We start from the raw sequence: 17,807 nt of genomic DNA on the forward strand, positions 1-17,807 counted from the left end.
ACATAGAAAACGTAAATTAACTTTGTGTTTAGAGCTGAGTCCCATTTCCAAGGTATTTTATTATATATAGCAAATTTTCCAAAATCTGGGGGAAAAATCCAAAATATTTTTGGTCCCAGACAATTCATATAAATGACAAGCAATCTGTAACATAAATGGAAATAAAATCCATCACCATGAATAGTCAGCTGCTAAAAAGGGCACAGCTCATTTCAAGGCTGGATGGAATCCCTCTGCTCTGAACTTTCAAGAGCATCAAAGAGATTCTCTCAAGTCAGGGTGGAAATAATTGTTCTGAGTGAGGAACGCTTCCTCCACAGTAAGCAGAGTTTAGGTATCCCTAAAAGGCCCACAATGTATTAGAGAACAGCCGCTAATACATAAGAAGAAATAGGTCCTACCTGAAATAGAGGAAACTTGTTTTTCAGGCCTATTCTTCATTTCATTTTTAATAACTGTAGTCAAGTGTCTTGGTCTGTTCTGGCTTCTATAAACAAAATATTATAAACTGGACAGCTTATGAAAAACAGGAATTTTATTTCTCAGCAGTTCCAGGGGCTAAGAAGTCTAAGCTCAAAACACCAGGAAACTCGGTGTCTGGTGAGATGGTGAGAGATTGCTTCCTCATAAGGGTTGATAAGGGTGCTTTTTTTGCTGTGTCCTCAGTTGGGGGCCAGTCATGAGACCCTCTGGGACCTCTTTTTAAAATTCATTTATTTATTTTTATTTTTCTGTGTATGAGTGTTTTGCCTGCATTTATGTAGGGGTGTGTGTGTGTGTGTGTGTGTGTGTGTGTGTGTGTGCAAGGCCTGACGAGGCCAAAAGATGACATTGGTCCCCTGGAGCTGGAGTTACAGAAAGTTGTGAGTCACCACGTGGGTGCTAGGAACTGAATCTGGGTCCTCTGCAAGAGCAGCCAATACTGATAACCATTGTGCCATCTCTCCAGTCCCGTGGGACCTCTTTCATAGGCACTAATTTCATACTTGAGAACGTCACCCTTGTGGCCCAATCTCCCGTAGAAGGCCAGGTCTCCAACTGTCACCCTCTTTGGGTTAGATTTGAGCCCATGAGTTTTCGAGGAACATGAACATTCAGACCACAACATTACATAACGACTTCTCCCCACCTGCTCTGAGCTGCAGGCATCTTTCAATCACTACTAAATCACTAATGCTATGCAAATTTTAAATGCTGAGGTAAAATGAACTCCTTGTTAAATTTTCCATCATTGTGAAGTTTCCTGTTCATGATGTCAATTTTGTGTAAACTTTTTTTTAAAAGTTTCATTCCAAACACAAATGAGGACCTACCCCATGCCCATAAATGAGAGACCCTATTCTGGCTGTGACTGCGGTACTCTCCTGTTTCCAGACCTAAATTCTGATTAGCTGCATTGTGCACACTAAAACATAGTGTATTTATATGTGGCTTTCTCTATGTAAATTGAGATATAGATTGAATATGTCAGTCCAGTAATTAAAAATCTTAACCAAGTCTAGGATTTTATTTATCTGAGAGACTTGAATGATTTAGGGTTAGAGTTGGCTCTGTGTCACAGGAAAACAGATATATAACTCTGGCATAAACAAGATAGAAAATCGCCTTCGTTCTCATGCAAAGGAGAGATGAAACCCAGAGATAAGCAGTCCAGGCTCATGCATGGGCTGTCAGCTCATGTTCACCATGGCTCGTTCATCATCCAAGATGAACGTTTCCATCTTGCAGGTGGTTAAACAGTGATGAGAGAAAGAGACAGAAGAGCCACACCAGCTGTCCTTCAGAATGGTATCCAAAGCAAGACCCTGTGGACAAAGGGTGACTCCAGAGAGATGAAAGACATTGTCCACATTGCTACACAGAACTCAGGCCATTTTCCCATGTGCAGCTGAAGATGATGCAAGTAACTGAAAATCCCAAATACTTGGCCTGGAACATAGTACCCTGAACTGCAGCACTGTCTAAGTGAGAGTATAAACATGAAGAGAGGTGAAGTGTGGTTTCCCACATCGGAGGCATTGCCAGGGACCTAGGAAATAGCAAGAAATTGCCATGAGTGCTTAGCTCCCTTATCACGTGTCCATGACAGTGGCATAGGAATCTTTGAAACGCAGGAAGGAATATTTCTTAGAAAGAGAATAGTAAGGTCACCAAGTCTCAGGGGATGCTCAGTCTAGGGGTGGAGAGGACAGGTAAATGATGACAGATAAAGTGGTCACTGAGGTAGATGTAAAATCCTAGGGGAAGAGCTAAGTGTAGTTTGACCACATGTGAGATGTGAGAGTCAGGAGGTGGCCACATGTGGAAAAGCAGATAGCCTTGAAACAAAAAATGTAGGTATCGGGACAGGGGGCAAATGTGCAGCAGGTCATGGAGGTTAAAGCCTGAAAGATGCTCGGGAGGAGGGACGATGCACCAAAAGTCACCATGTTTGGGACCCAGGGAGGTTCCTCAGTCAGTGAAGGGCGTGTTGCTCAAGCACGAGAACCTGAGTTTGATCCTCAGAGCCTGCATCAAAAGCGGGGTGACGGCGTACACCTGTAATCCCAGGTGGGCACGCTGGCCAGCGGTCTGGGCAAACTGGAAAGCTCCAGGTTCAGCGAGAGACCCTAGCTCAAAAAATAAGGTGGAAAGTGATTGGAGAAGACACCTTATATCGACTTGACCTCTGGCTTCCACAAGCACATGCACACAAGTGGACATGCACACATGCACATTCACACACAAATATGTACAGAGAGCGAGAAATAGAGACAGAGAGCGAGAGAACACACAATGGTCATTGCGATTTAGAAAGACAACTCGTATCAGTGTCAGGGACAAACTGGAGACAGACCATAGGAGACAAGCTAGAAGTCATTTCCGGGGAGAGTTGAAAGACCTGAGCTAAGGGTACCCTGCTGTTTAAGACACAAAATAAAGCCACGAACTTGACCACATCCCTTGCTACTCCCCCGTCACTGCCTTCTCCCAGCACTTCTGAAGCAGACCTTGAAAACATTTCCTCCTTTATTTTCCTGATTTGAAAGAATTTATGAGAACAACCTGTTGGGGGCCTTCTGCCATATCCACAAATGTATCAGGTTGGATGCAGGAGGTGGGGGTCACATTAGCTGATGACCTGACCACACAGATCTCATGAAGGTAAAGGCACCTCCTGAAAGGCCCCCTCACCAGTTGGAATTCCAGAGAGAAAGAGGGGCTTTTGCTTCACAGTTTTAAGATTGCTATGGGCCTTCCAGAGTTATAAACCAACTCCATTTCACCTGCTCAATTTTCTTATTAATTCTCAGAAACCTTGATAACAATAGAGTCAAAATTGTGCTACATGTTTTGATTTCCTGCCTCCCATTGCATAATTTTCCAGTTGTGCCCACATCCTGGCAGTTCGTCTCACTCTCCCTGTAACTGGGAGAAACATTCTTTTAAAAATATTTCCAACCCCCTCACATTTCATGAAACTGTTTCACATCTAACTTAGCTTCAGCTTACATAAGTCCCGTTGTTATCTAATATTAGACTTACCTCAAAAGCACAGCAAGAAGAAGACGGTTCCTTGATTTGGTTCTTTTCTACAAGTATCAAAAATAATCATTTTGTAATGTGAATAATTGACATCAATGTAATGATTTATTAAACTGATTTTAGTTAAAATTTGACTACTTTGAAAATGTTGCAGTCATTCCTACAAGTAGACATGACAGTCAGTGTGTTGACGTGGGGTATGTGGTTGCATGTAACGACATTATAGTCATTTAAGGATATGATAATCTGATTACTGCACAAAATGTGATGTAAATGAAATAAGTCGCCCATTGGATGTGAACTCTGGGAACAACTGAGGTAACTAGAAACAGCCACAAAATTGAAAGTGCAGTCACCCCAGGTGAATATTTTCTTTCAGAATCTGGGAGCAAATTGTCCTAGCCCTAAACACTGACTTCTATATTTGAATCAGGCATGTAACCCAGTTTCTGCCACTATTTTACAAAGTCAATATCATCTTTTCATTGTGAAAGGCAACCTAAAAGATGATGTGTAGGTTTAGAGCTAACTTCGAGGTGGGGATAATAACTGTAGGGAGTGGGTCAGATTTTCAAAAATTTTTTTTTTGCACAGACTATGAAGAGAGGGGAGAATAGATAGGGCAATGAGGAGATGGGAACTGCAGTTTATCTTTCCTTCTTCCTAGTTTCTTAGAGGCTAGCAGCTCCTCCTGAGCCCCCAGCTTGGATTTGCACATGAGGTCCCTGGGCCCCCTTCCTGGACAGTCTCCTTGTCCATGGAATAAAGCAAATGCTTAACCCACTTAAAGAAAAGAGCAAAGTTTCCAGAAATGTGAGTTTCTCTCACACACCAAGTCCAAGTCTACACCAACCTATTTCAACATAGCTTGGCAGTATCCTTCATGCGTCTGCTCCAAAAGGAGCTTTGGAGACTCAGCTTCGCTGTACCACAGCTGAGGTTAAGTGGGAAGGAGGGAAAGTGGGCATTACGTGTTGGGAAAGACGAAGAAAAGACAAAGAAAATAAAATCATATTTAGAACTCCACTCTACTATTAGCAACAAGACAAAGACTGAAAAGAGAGAGAGGACAGGGATAAATAATACTTATCTGGCACTATAAAACAGAGGGAAAGATATTAGTTCAAAAGTCTACTGAAAAATTACAGTAGATATAATATATCTACATGAGTCCACATGTATAGCTGAAGAATACAGAGCAAGAAACAGTGCCAGACAGGAGAAACCTCCCTTCAAGTTGTTGACCAGGGTAGTCCAAGAGACTCCAAAAATTATAGAGGCTATTGGTACAACCCTTGATGGCCTCCCAGAAATTGAAGGTAAGACCCTCCTGCTGAAGACAGGACATACTTTGGACACAGGATTTGGAGCAATGCAGCTGGAACTGACCTGGAAGCCACTTCCCTGAAGGCTAGCACTCATAGTTTTGGAGGACACTATGCAAGCTGCTAAGGGAGAACGTCAATCAATAGTTCAAGCCTGGCTTTAAGGCCTAATAACCACAACAATGACCAACACAGCAAACTGTATTGGAGCAGCAATGGCACTTTTGTCGTGGGGGTGATCAACAGCTACCTAATTGGACTTAAATTCCACTCAATGGGAGGGAACTCACATGAGGTACCATTAAACATAGCCAAATATACAAAGCTAGAGAGGTATAGATCTAAGAGAAAACCCTAACGTTGTTATGTCCCCAAATAAATGTAATTTCTTACTATATGCTAAGTATAGATCCTTATATTTACAGACAAGTATGCCAGTCGCCACTCAACAAAGAAGCTTCTCTTGCAAAAGAGAGAGATTATTACAGAGTTCCACAAGTGGTCACACACAGAGAATAATTGTCTGGAGATGCTCACACAGAGAATAATTGTCTGGAGATGCTCAATCCTAAGTGACACATCTACAATGGGACTTTTACACCTAAGGCTCATGGAACATAGTGGAACAAGGGGTAGAGAGAATACTAAGGCATCTCTCAACTCTCATCAAAGAAGCTCCTTCATGCAACAGAGGGGGATGAACACAAAGGGCCAAAGAGTAGTGATTAAGAGTCTGCAGAGTGTGGGTCCCTGGACAGGACTCCTATATTAAACTTCACCACCCAAGGCCATTGTGGAAGAGGGGGCAGAAAGATTGTTAAGAGCCAAGGAGGGAGGTACATGACCATAGGAAAACAGAGTCTTACAGGCTCCTGGGACCTTGATCATATGAACTTACAGCAATGTTGTCAGCATGCACAAGACCCATGCAAATCCAAGCAAGCAAAGTCCCAGCATAGAACTGGGGAAATGGGCAGCAGGCCTCAATCTTAGCCAGCGAATTACTGGCACCTGATTACTGCTGGGTGAGGGAGTGTTGATCTTCTTTAAAGGAGAGACTCTAGATAGACTGACTAGATCCCAGTGGCCATGGACGAACTTGAACTGAGGGACGTCTGGGCACACTAACTTGACTTGTTAGGCCTTAACATATATGACAGAATGTGTGAAATCTGGTGGGATGGGCTATGGGGGGGATCCAGATTGGGGGGGTATATAAAGATGATTAAGATGTTTTTTATGAAATGCACAAAAATTCAATAAGAAATCTTTAAAAAGCATACATTTTCATACCTTGTAAGAAAGAAAAATAAATTATAATGATCTCCTTAAAACTCCTGAGATGAACCCTATTGGTGTGACATAGTTTACAAAAAATACTTCAGCTTTCAGGCCTCATCAGAGAAATTTCTTTGTGCACTGAACAGCAGTTAGTTCAAAAACTCACAACTGTTCAAAAGTGCAGAAAATAAGTGTCAGCAGAGTGCTCAGCCACAAATGGGACATCTGTATCACAACTCCTCCCCGCAAAGCTTGGGGAGCATTGTAGAAGAGGGGGCGGAAAGATCACAAGAGCCAGAGGTTGGGGAGGCATGTCTTCTGACATGATGGGATTACAGCAGCTGTGGTTGTCTACACAGACCTGCAGAAGATCAAGTCAGTCAGCACTCCATCACAGAGTAGAAAGGGCTGAGGAGCACCCACCCCCAACTAAGGAGCTATGCGCAGTTGAGGTCTTCTGGGGATGGGGAGAAGGAGAGGAGTCTTTTCTTTAAGAGTGAGGTTCGGGGTAGGTTGGCCGTGCTCAGGGGACAGCCCTACACCCATGAATAGAGGGAAGCAAAAAATTGGACCCAGTGGGTTGTTCAAAAAAAAGAGAGAGAGAAAACACAAATTTAGGAGAGGTTGGGGAAGTGGATGAGTGGATCTGGGAGGAGGAGTTAGAGGAAGAAGCAGAAGGTGAATATGATTAAAATACTCTGCACACATGTATGACATTCTTAACAAATTAACATATGTATACATAAATATGTAAAACCCCAAATTAAAACAGTATCTAAAAATAGTTCTGATGTTTATATTCCAACAGTAGTTTGACATAGATAAAAGACAAATTTACTTGTGAATAAATGTACTCATAAATGGAATTTTTTAGACTGTTTCTTCACTCTATTGCCGTTATTCACCTACTCAAGTAGAAATGAGAATCTTTATGCGTCACTATGGATTTTTTATCCTGTTTTCTCTCCTGGGTCCAGCCTCCCATTCTGCAGCTTCTCCTCCCTCAGAGAAGCTCAGCTAGCTGATGTGGGTTTAGGGAGGGGACTCACTTCACTTGATTCAACCAAGGAGAATAGTTATGAACAACCAGACACGTTGTTTTTCATTTCAGTCATCCAGAGAATTTCAAGAAGCAAGTAGAGCAACAGTTACTGCCACCAACATCCAGATGGGGCAACAGAAACTTCCAAAGACTGGTCATCGCCTAAGAGTCTGCAAGCTACAGGGAATGCAACAGAGTCCAAACCTGGGTTCTCTGCTTGCTTGGTTCAGAATCCCAGGTCTCTCTCCTCTTTGCCTCATAGACTACTTACAGTGTGGTTTATGGAAATACACACCTGGTGGAGAAGTTCGACACCTCACAAATGCACTCCTGTATGTACCTGCTGCAGCTCTGCTTACAGTATTGTTTCTCTCCATGTGCTTTTCTCCTGAATCTGTAATGGATGTCTTTGAACTTTAAGAAAGATGCTCCAGGGGAGACTATGACAAGCTTAAGGATATCTGGAAACTTTACACAAAAGCCCTTTTGGCACCTCATTCAGCCTCCAGTTTCTCTCCTAACAGGGCAATCTTTTATTGCCTATTAGGTAAAAAGACAAATGAATACATTTAGGCTTAATAGCATTCCTTTTCAACAGTAATGCTCCTGCTATTTCTCTTCTTCTCTTTGTTTCCCTATCAGAGTGAAATATCCATCCATTTAACCAGAAATATATACTAAGTGCGTTTTATTTGCAAGCACTAGGTGACACATTGGCAATGATGGAATGAGGCCACTTGCACCTGGCGTAAGGAGTTATGCTGGTCTGCCTTGAGTCCCACTTTAAGTGAAAGTTAAGACTAAGACTCTGATTATCATTATTCTGAGGAAAACGAAGACTGAAAAAAAATGGAATCCCATCCAATAGAGAAAAGACAAAATATTTATCATATGTGAACAAGTATCTATTACTCTGAGATGAGCTCAAGGGACGGTCCAATCTAATATTGAAGCATAAAGAAGAAATACCAAATACAGGAGTCCAAAAACTGGTCTGTCTGAGCTGGGGATGCTGGTGATGGGAAGGCATCTACCTGGATGCAGACACTGAAGTTTCTACAAGATTCCACAGCCCTTTGTGATAGACTGTCATAGGTGTAGACCCCACTACAAGCATCGCTGCCTGTGGTGTTCCAGGTCCTATGGCCTGCTGGGACTGGCTTGTGTCAAAGCAAGAAGTGAAAACTTTCCTGGATTCCCCCTAAGACCTGGAGAGATGGACGGGGTTTAAATGATAACACCAAAAAAAAAAAAAAAAAAAAAAAAAAAAAAAACAACTTGAAACTAAATGTTAAATGTTAAATGCTTCTTGTCTTTTTCAGTGTTTTTGGTCAACACCACTAATGATTTCTCACTGACTAACACATCTCCTCAGACTTGCAAAAAGTTCATCTTACCTTCATTCTCCCCCCCAACGTCCCCTCTGTATTCCTCATACCCAGGACTCCACTGGTTCTTCCTAGCTGAACCTCTCCTAAGCATGCAAATGACACATCAAATGTTCTCTGTCAGCATGTTTCATTTAAACAAAATACCTGATCTAAGAATAAATCCTACCCTTTGAGCTCAAAGAATTGAAGTTAGTTGTAATAACAATCTTCTCCCTTTTCTGTTAAAATTATCTATCCATCCGCTGTAGAATCACAAATTAAGCCTAGAACGCAAGGAATATAAAATGAAAATTTGTATACATATATTTACAGATGTGTACATACATACTATATAAAAATATATTCATACATACAGCATATATGTATGCACTTATATCTCATATATGTGATATAAACACATCTTTAGCTTTTAAGCCAGGAACCTCAGTGTGTAGTTTAGGGGCCAAAAGGATACCAGAATCAAGACCTGATAAATCTTGACATCAATGGGTAAAGATTGAACTCACTTTCCTATTTTACTTATGGACAGAATCCCACCTATAAAGCTGCAGTACATGTATGGACGGCCACCAGGACGGCTACTGACATTGTATAGATGCAGGCGAGAGTTCCCAGACAGATGCTGAATTTGGGACCAACTCTATACTTGCTTTTAAACAGGAGAATTGGGAAAACATAATTAATTTGAAATAAAGTAAAATCACATTTATTATTTAACACTTTTTGCCAGCTCCCAAGGGAACACGGCCAGATTCAGTTACAAGTGACTGATAGAAGATAGGAAGTAGATGTCACTTAAGACACATTTCACTGAGGACATATGGTTTTTAAAATATGTGTCTTTTAATTAGACATCAAATTTTAAATATGGACATTTCAAAAATATAAGATAAAGGCAAATTCCTAATAAATGCATATGACTATACATTTTAGATGTATAATGCAATTTGATAAACTTGAGAATTAATTTAGCATGAGCTATTTTAGAAAAGTGAGTGATAAGCTGGTAATTTTGTTTACTAAAGCTAATTTGAACAGATACTTATGAATTCATTATGAGATGAATCATCTGCCATTCAACAAGTTTGCAGTGAGTATTTAGGATTTGCGATTACCATGGTAAATCAGGGGAGAAGCACCACCCAAAACAGGAGGCATGTCAACATTACTACTTAATTAAAATAAGAAGTTACGTATAATGAATTTCTTGCTTTAACAAACTTTCTATGTTAATAAAACAAATGTGTGTTTGTTTAAAGCCTTAGCATTTTTGTGAATGGGATTTGAACATGTGGGCACTGGGAGCAAAAATTAAATTATTGCAACCCTGTCAACTCAGGAAACTTTAAATATTGGATTATGCAATTAATCAATCTGAATTCCTTCTCACTTGTTTCTGGTAAGTGTAAAGGAAAGATAAGCTATCGGTTCCTAGATTCTTTTAATATGCAGGAAAAATACATTTGAAAAGCATTGCACTGTGATAATTCTGAAGCTCAAATGAAGACAATGAAAACAAGCTAGGTGGTGAACTTGGTAATAAGAAGTTGGGGTGATTCTACAGCAGTTTCTGACAGCAGTCTGCATCAAACAATAGGCCATCAAGATATCCCAAAATAGTATTATTTTTTTAGAAATCCCTCTTTGAAAAACAACTCAATAGAAAAAAATTATGAGCATAAATATTCATTGCGGTAATAAAGTAGAAGAAAAAAGTGGAAACAATCTGTCAGTTAGGAGAATAGTTAATGAAACGTTTAGTTTAGTGAAATAGTATGAGGGAGGTTAGAAAATAAGCCAAGTTTTCATAGTGATAACCAGAAATCTTGGCCATGGAAGGTGAACTGTAAATGCCAAGTATACAGTGTTTTTTTCTCTATTGTTCTGAGTGTTATAGACGGTTAATGGAAAAACAATTTAAAAGAGAGAAATAAAAAGGGATCTGGTATCAAATAAGAAGCCTATCTCAGGAACGGTTCCACCTGAGTCACGCGTCCCAGGCCTCTGAGGTGCGGCGTTATCAGCCTGCTATGAGGCAGGAAACATCTGCTGGTAGATGCTGTTTCAAGGAAGAAATAAAAATATGAGGCACATATGTTGGAGGAAGAAGGGAAGAATTAAATGAGAAAACATATCTTACCTTGTTGTCAAAATTAACGCATAGAGGATAATATGAGCCAAGTAGAAACATAGACTATTGAAAGTTAAGTATTTCTGCCCCTCCCCCTTCAGCTTCAAAATATCCAAATCCTGACCTCTGCCCGATGGCATGTGGCTTTACTTGGAAGAAGGACATTTGCAGTTGTAATCAAATGTCTGTGTCATGCTGGGAGTAGGGAACAGCCTACCAATGACTGGTGTCCTTGTGAAAAGAGGAAAATTAGATACAAGCCTACTCATAGGGAGACCACTGCAGTACACTGAACGGGGACATTAGAGAGAACACTCACCAGCCAAAGACTGTTGAGATTTGCTGGTAAAATCGGAAGTAAGAAGAAGGCAAAGGACAGTCCTCCCTCCTCTAGAAGCTTCCAAGAAAGCCTGGCCCTTTCATAGCTCAACTTTAGAACTCAGAGTCCCAGAACCGTGAGAGCAAATTTCTGTTGTTGCTGATATATTTATTATAGCAGTTCTAGAAAACAAACACAGATATAAACAGGTAATTAATGATGATGATTATGATTTGTGATGGTTAAGAATTATAAAATTGATTGGATTTACAATCACGACGGAAACATGTCTCTCAGCATGTCTACAAGGCTGTTTCTAGAATGGTTCAACTGGGAAGACCCATCCTGAATGTGGGCATCACCATTCCATGGACTAGGAATCAGAGCTGAGCATTAGCAATCATCACTCTCTACTTCCTGTCTGCAGACACGAGATCTACTGCCTCATGCTTCCCGCTCCATGCCTTCCTCACCATGATGGACTGCATCTCTTCAAATCGCAGATCCTTCCTCCTTTAAGTCGTTTCCCGTCACCTACTTGGTCACAATAACAGAAAAGGTAACTAATAAATGATTATTCATTATGATTCTCAAATACTCCTAAAGTAAAAGTTGCAAATAGTATTATCAACGTAATAAAAGAATAGTCTCAAGGGGCTAGAGAGATGACTAGGTGGTTAAGAGCACCAGCTGTTCTTGCAGAGGATTTGGGTTCAGTTCCCAGCACCCACATGGCAGCTAACAACTATCCGTGATTCCAGTTCCAAGGGATCTGATGCCATCTTCTGTCCTCCGTGGGCACTGCATGACACGGGTGCACTTAGATACATGCAGGCAATACACTCATACACATAAAATAAAAATAGATTCTTAAAAATTTTTTAAGGAATAGTCCTTTAAAAACTCTTTAGAAGTAAAGAACAAAAATTAGAACCACTTTCATGTGACTTGCTTGTTGTGGCGTAAGAGACTTGGTGTCCAGTTCTACTATTGTTAGCCATCGATGCCTTGGAGTGAGCTGCAACCTGCCTGTGCTTGTTCCTGTAAAATGATCATAAGAATTGTCTCATTGGGCTACTGTGTGAACTACATAGCTAATAAATGTAAAGCAATTAAGTCGTAGCCATCACATTATAAGCCTTCAATAAATGTTAGCTATAATTATCATGTCTGACTAAACATTTTGGTTTCATTCCCATTTTAGAATTATGAAAATTTCATGGGCTTATTTTTAGAATGCATATATCAATTTGTAAATTGCTTATATTCTACCATATCAACACTTCTCTTTTCCTAACTGCAACTAATTCCTATACAAATTAACATTATTTAAATTAACCTCAGTACTCCTGATCCTAGAATCACAAAAAGGGAGAAGGGTGTGTAAATTGGAAAAGAGAAAAAGGAATGTAAAAAGAAAATATGGTCAGTGGTTTCATTGCTATGGGTCTTAACATCTATGAAGCTGTGTCTGGAAGTATCAGAGAGGATTCTGAATATGACTGCTGAGGAAGCCAGGTACTTAGACAAGCATCCTCCACCACCAATATAAGGCAGTGTCAACTTGATTCCATTCCACCCAAGTTGATCAACAATTTGTGAGAGTTTCTCAAAAGTCCAAATCACATTGGTCCACATCTAGACACAGATATGAGACCTTCCATGGGACCATGCATCTGAGCATCATCAGAACAGTTTTATAAAGCATCACCTAGGTGACGGGTGAGCTATTTTCAGGATAATTCAAACGAATAGGTTGCAGATCTACCTAAATGCCAGGTCCAGCCATCACCAGCATCTACTAAGAGTAAACACTCACCTTTTTTTCATACTTCTCAAAAATATCTTAAATGTTTGTTACCATAACCACCTATCTCTTCTCTGTGGTAATTATGTGTACAACCCTCTAGGCCCTCTTCTTTGATCTTGGCTCACAGGACGATATGAAATGAGGCTTCCAGTTAGAAAAAAATAAAAAGGAAGTGAGCCACTTACACAGTGGGTAATGCGGCTCTATTCAATATCAAAGATTTTTGGAAAGAATACTTCATATTCCTGAAGGCCAAATCCAAAAATCTACTCCTGTTGAGATACTAATTAGCTATTTAAATGTCTCTGTCTAATCTTCTAGGCTTTCTTCTACAAATTAAATATAAAATGAGATTGCCTGATGACTAGTATACAGTGGAATATTTAAAAGGCATGTATATGGGACTGGAGAGAAAGCTCAGTGTTTAAAGTACTGGCTGCTCTTGCAGAGGACCCGGGTTTGATTCCCAGCACCCACATGGTGACTAACAACCATCCGTAACTCCAGCTCCAGGGGACTTGACGCCCTCTTCTGACCTCTGCAAGCATTGTATGAATGTGTTGCATGCAGGCAACACATTCACACACATAAAAGAAAAAATAATAATAAATAATAAAATATTTTTCAAAAAGGTATGTACATGTAGTGGTATCCAAACATAGTATTTAAATGGGAACCAGTCTCATGGACTAATTCAGGTTATAACAACCTTAAAACAAATGCCTGGGGGAAACCAGTTTGACAAGTATCTATGTTGTCCATAGAACCAAGAAAAGGGTCTTTGTAGGGAAGGAGGCAGAAGTGACACAAATTGTGAATGGTATTGTTGCTGACACATTGCTGGCACCTGGAAGAAATAGCTTTTATTGGATATCAGCTTAAGAAGAAGAAAAGAAACAGGGAAAAAATGCTGAATGGATACAAGGGAAAAGATCAATAATTCCCTCTAATGTTTTTTTGGCAAATTGGCTGAGAAAAGGCTGAAGTTTTTAGTGGTTGAAAATCCTGGAGTCTTTCCAAATAGAAATGGTGCTGCCAAACAACACACTTAGTGGACGTAGTGAGACAATTTGTTTGGGAATATGTATTAAAAGGAAAAGTACAGATGAACAAGTTATCATCAGAGCACCTGGGTCCTGATGTTGCTGTTTGACAACTGCCCCTGTGTTATCCATGCAATGCCTTCCAGTTGGTTGAGACGTAGAGATCAAAAGCTCAACATCCAGTGTGAACAGGGTGAAATTTAGGAGTGAAAGGAGACACAATTGATGATCCAACAAGTGTAACCTGGACCGTGGTAGTGTAGTGGCAGCTGACGGGGGACACTTAACTCTCCCTTGGAGCTCACTGATTTGCAGTCATTGACTAAGGTCTTTGATCTAGACTTTAGTTATAAGAAAGGGGGGTGTGAAAGGAGAGGGGGTGACTTGAGTCGAATTTAACCCTAGAAAATTCCTAGACTCACCTGCCCATTTGGTTTGGGGACAGCAGTATTATCTATCTGTCTTTTCTATACTTTCCATTTTCATCTATTCAGTGAGATAGATGTCTCAACCCAGAGTGTTCATTATGCATTCAGGAGGGCCAGGTGAGCATCATTGCTATTCATTAGAATACAAGCGCAATTGAACTAAAACAGCACAGGGTGTTTGTGTCTACAAAGCTGTAGCATCCAATCATTTGATCAAAGGCTGAACCAAGCACCATCACCAGGTTCTAGCTTCCTTCCAAATGCAGAAATTCAGTCATTTGTGTCAGACTGTTTTCATTAGTCCAATTTTCATTGTGTTCCATTTGGTACAGCAACTCTTTTATTATCCTAGAAATGTTTTACTTTTTACCATTTCAGCCTCTGTTGCCACTACCATCACTACCCAGGTAGTTTCAATATGGATTTATGATAGATGCACCTCTATTTTTATTATATTTTAATCAAGTAATGAAAATAAATTTAAAATAGAAGCTTTGAGACACTTGTGGACTTTAACTCAGTCTGGAGTAGGAACAGTCATTTGGGACCTAGAGATGTAGGTCCATTGCTCCAATGTTTGCCTAGCGTGCATGAAACTCTGAGTTCAGTCCTTAGCACTGCAGATACTGAGCGTGTTATGCGCCCCAAATCATAACACTGGGGTGGTGGGAGCAGGGGCATCTGAATGTCAAGGTCATCCTCAGCCACATGAGAGGTTAGCCTAGGCTATAGAAGACTCTGTCTCAAAAAGGGGCACTGTAGAGACGGCTCAGCTGTTAAGAGCACTGGCTGCTCTTGCAGAGGACAAGGGTTTGTTACCAGCATCCACATGGCAGCTTACAACCTTCTATAACTCCAGTTGCAGGGGATCTGTGTCCTCTTCTGGCCTCAGTGGGCACTGCATGACCAACACAGGTAGCACTAACATGGACACAGGCAAATACTTATATACAAAAAATAAAAATAAATCAGAAAAATGCTACTAAATTTGAAAACCTAAAAGAAATGGACAGATATCTAAAGGCATGGGGAACCACCAAAACTAAACCAAGAAGAGATTAACAGCTTAAACAGACCCATAACACAAAAAGAAATTGACAGTAATACAAAACCTCCCAACTAAAAAAAGCCCAGGACCAGATGGATTTACAGCAGAATTCTATCAGACATGTAAAGAAGATCTACATCCAATACTAATTAATTAATTCAAAAAAATAGAAATGGAGGGAAAACTTCCAAATTCCTTCTATGAAGTCAGCATCACTCTCATACCAAAGCCTGGTAAAGATACAACCAAAAAAAAAACTATAGACCCATATCCTTAATGAACATAGATGCAAAAATTCTCAATAAAATACTTGCAAACCACATACAGACACACATCAAAAGGATCATCCACCATGATCAAGTAGGCTTGCAGACACACATCTAAAAGATCATCCACCATGATCATGTCGGCTTTATCCCAGAGATGCAGGGATGGTTCAATATATGTAAGTCAATGAACGTCATATATCATATAAATGGGCTCAAAGACAAGAACCAATGGTCATCTCAATAGATGCAGAGAAGGCCTTTGACAAAATTCAACATGCATTTATGTTCAAAGTCCTAGAGGGAATTGGACTGGAGGGAACATACCTCAACATAATTAAAGCCATATATAACAAACCCACAGCCAACATCATTCTAAATGGAGAAAAACTGGAAGCATTCCCATTGAAATCAGGAATCAGACAAGGCTGTCCACTATCTCCACTTCTCTTTAACATAGTGCTTGAAACTCTTGCAAGACCAATAAGACAAGAGAAGGAAATCAAAGGAGTAGTAATTGGAAAAGAAGAGAAATTATCCCTTTTCTCAGATTATATCATATTATATCTAAAAGTCACCAAAAATTCCACCAAACTCCTAGAAATTATTAACACGTTCAGTAAAGTGGCAGGTTACAAAATTAACCTACAAAAGTCTGTAGCCTTTCTATATACCAATGACAAGCAGTCAGAGAAAGAGCACATGGAAACACTCCCCTTCACCATAGCTGCAAATAAATAAATAAATAAAATATCTCAGGATAAACCTGACCAAAGACATTAAAGAGCTCGACAATGAAAATTTTAAATCTTTAAAGAAAGAGATTGAGGAACATAAGAAGATGGAAGGACCTCCCACGCTCATGGATTGGAAGAATTAATATTGTGAAAATGGCCATCCTACCAAAAGTCATTATAGATTCAACACAATGGCAATCAAAATCCTCATGACATTTTTCACAAAATTGGAAAAAGCTATCCTAAGATTCATATGGAAGCACAAAAGACCTCAGAGAGCCAAAACAACCCGGAGCACTAAGAGCAATGCCGGGGGGATTACTATACCAGATTTCAAGCTGTATTACAGAGCTATAGTCATAAAAACAACATGCAATTGCAGCCACCTGATATTTGACAAAGGGGCCAGGAATATTCACTGGAGGAAAAACAGCATGTTCAGCAAATGGTGCTGACGAAACTGGATCTCCACCTGTAGAAAAATGAAACTAAACTCCTATCTTTCACCCTGCACAAAAGTCAATTCCAAATGGATCAAAGACCTCAATGTAAAGCCTGAAACTAGGAAACTGCTAGAATAAAACCTTGGGAGTAACTTATAAGATATATGTGTAGGAAAGGATTTTCTAAACTGGACATCAATGGCTCAGGAAACAAGGGCAAGAATTAACAAATGGGACCTCATTAAACTAAAAAGCTTCTGTACATCAAAGGAGACAACCAAAAAAGCAAATAGAAAACCCACAGAATGGGAGAAAATCTTCACCAGCGATGCATCAGGTAGAGGTTTAATATCCAGAATATATAACGAACTTAAAAAACAGATAACCAAGACAAGAAGCAACCCAATTGAAAGATGGGCTAAGGAGCCAAACAGAGAGTTTTCAAAAGAAGAAGTAAAGATGGCTATGAAGCATCTAAAAAGATGTTCAACATCACTAGTAATTAGGGAAATGCAAATTAAAACCACTTTAAGATTTCATCTTACCCCAATCAGACTGGCTAAGATCAAGAGAACAAATGATACCAAATGTTGGAGGGGATGTGGGGAAAGGGGAACACTCATTCACTGCTGGTGGGGCTGCAAACTTGTTCAACCCCTATGGAAAGCAGTGTGGAGAACTCTTAAAAAACTAAAAATGAACCTGCCATTTGACCAGGTTATACCACTCCCTGGCATTTACCCAAAGAACTCATCCTATTGCAGAGACACTTATACATCCATGTTTGTTGCTGCTCTTTTCACAATAGCTAAGAGATGGAAGCAACCTAAGTGTCCCTCAATTGACGAGTGGATAATGAAAATGTGGTTCATTTATACGATGGAGTTTTACTCAGCAGTGAAGAATGATGAAATCATGAAATTTGCAGGTAAATGGATGGAACTAGAAACTAGTTATACTAAATATAAGTAACACTTATACTAAATAACTTACTAACACTTATACTAAGTGAAGTAAC

This window comes from Nannospalax galili, unplaced genomic scaffold, assembly GCF_000622305.1.
Source record: "Nannospalax galili isolate Female #2095 unplaced genomic scaffold, S.galili_v1.0 scaffold211, whole genome shotgun sequence".
NCBI lineage: Eukaryota > Metazoa > Chordata > Mammalia > Rodentia > Spalacidae > Nannospalax > Nannospalax galili.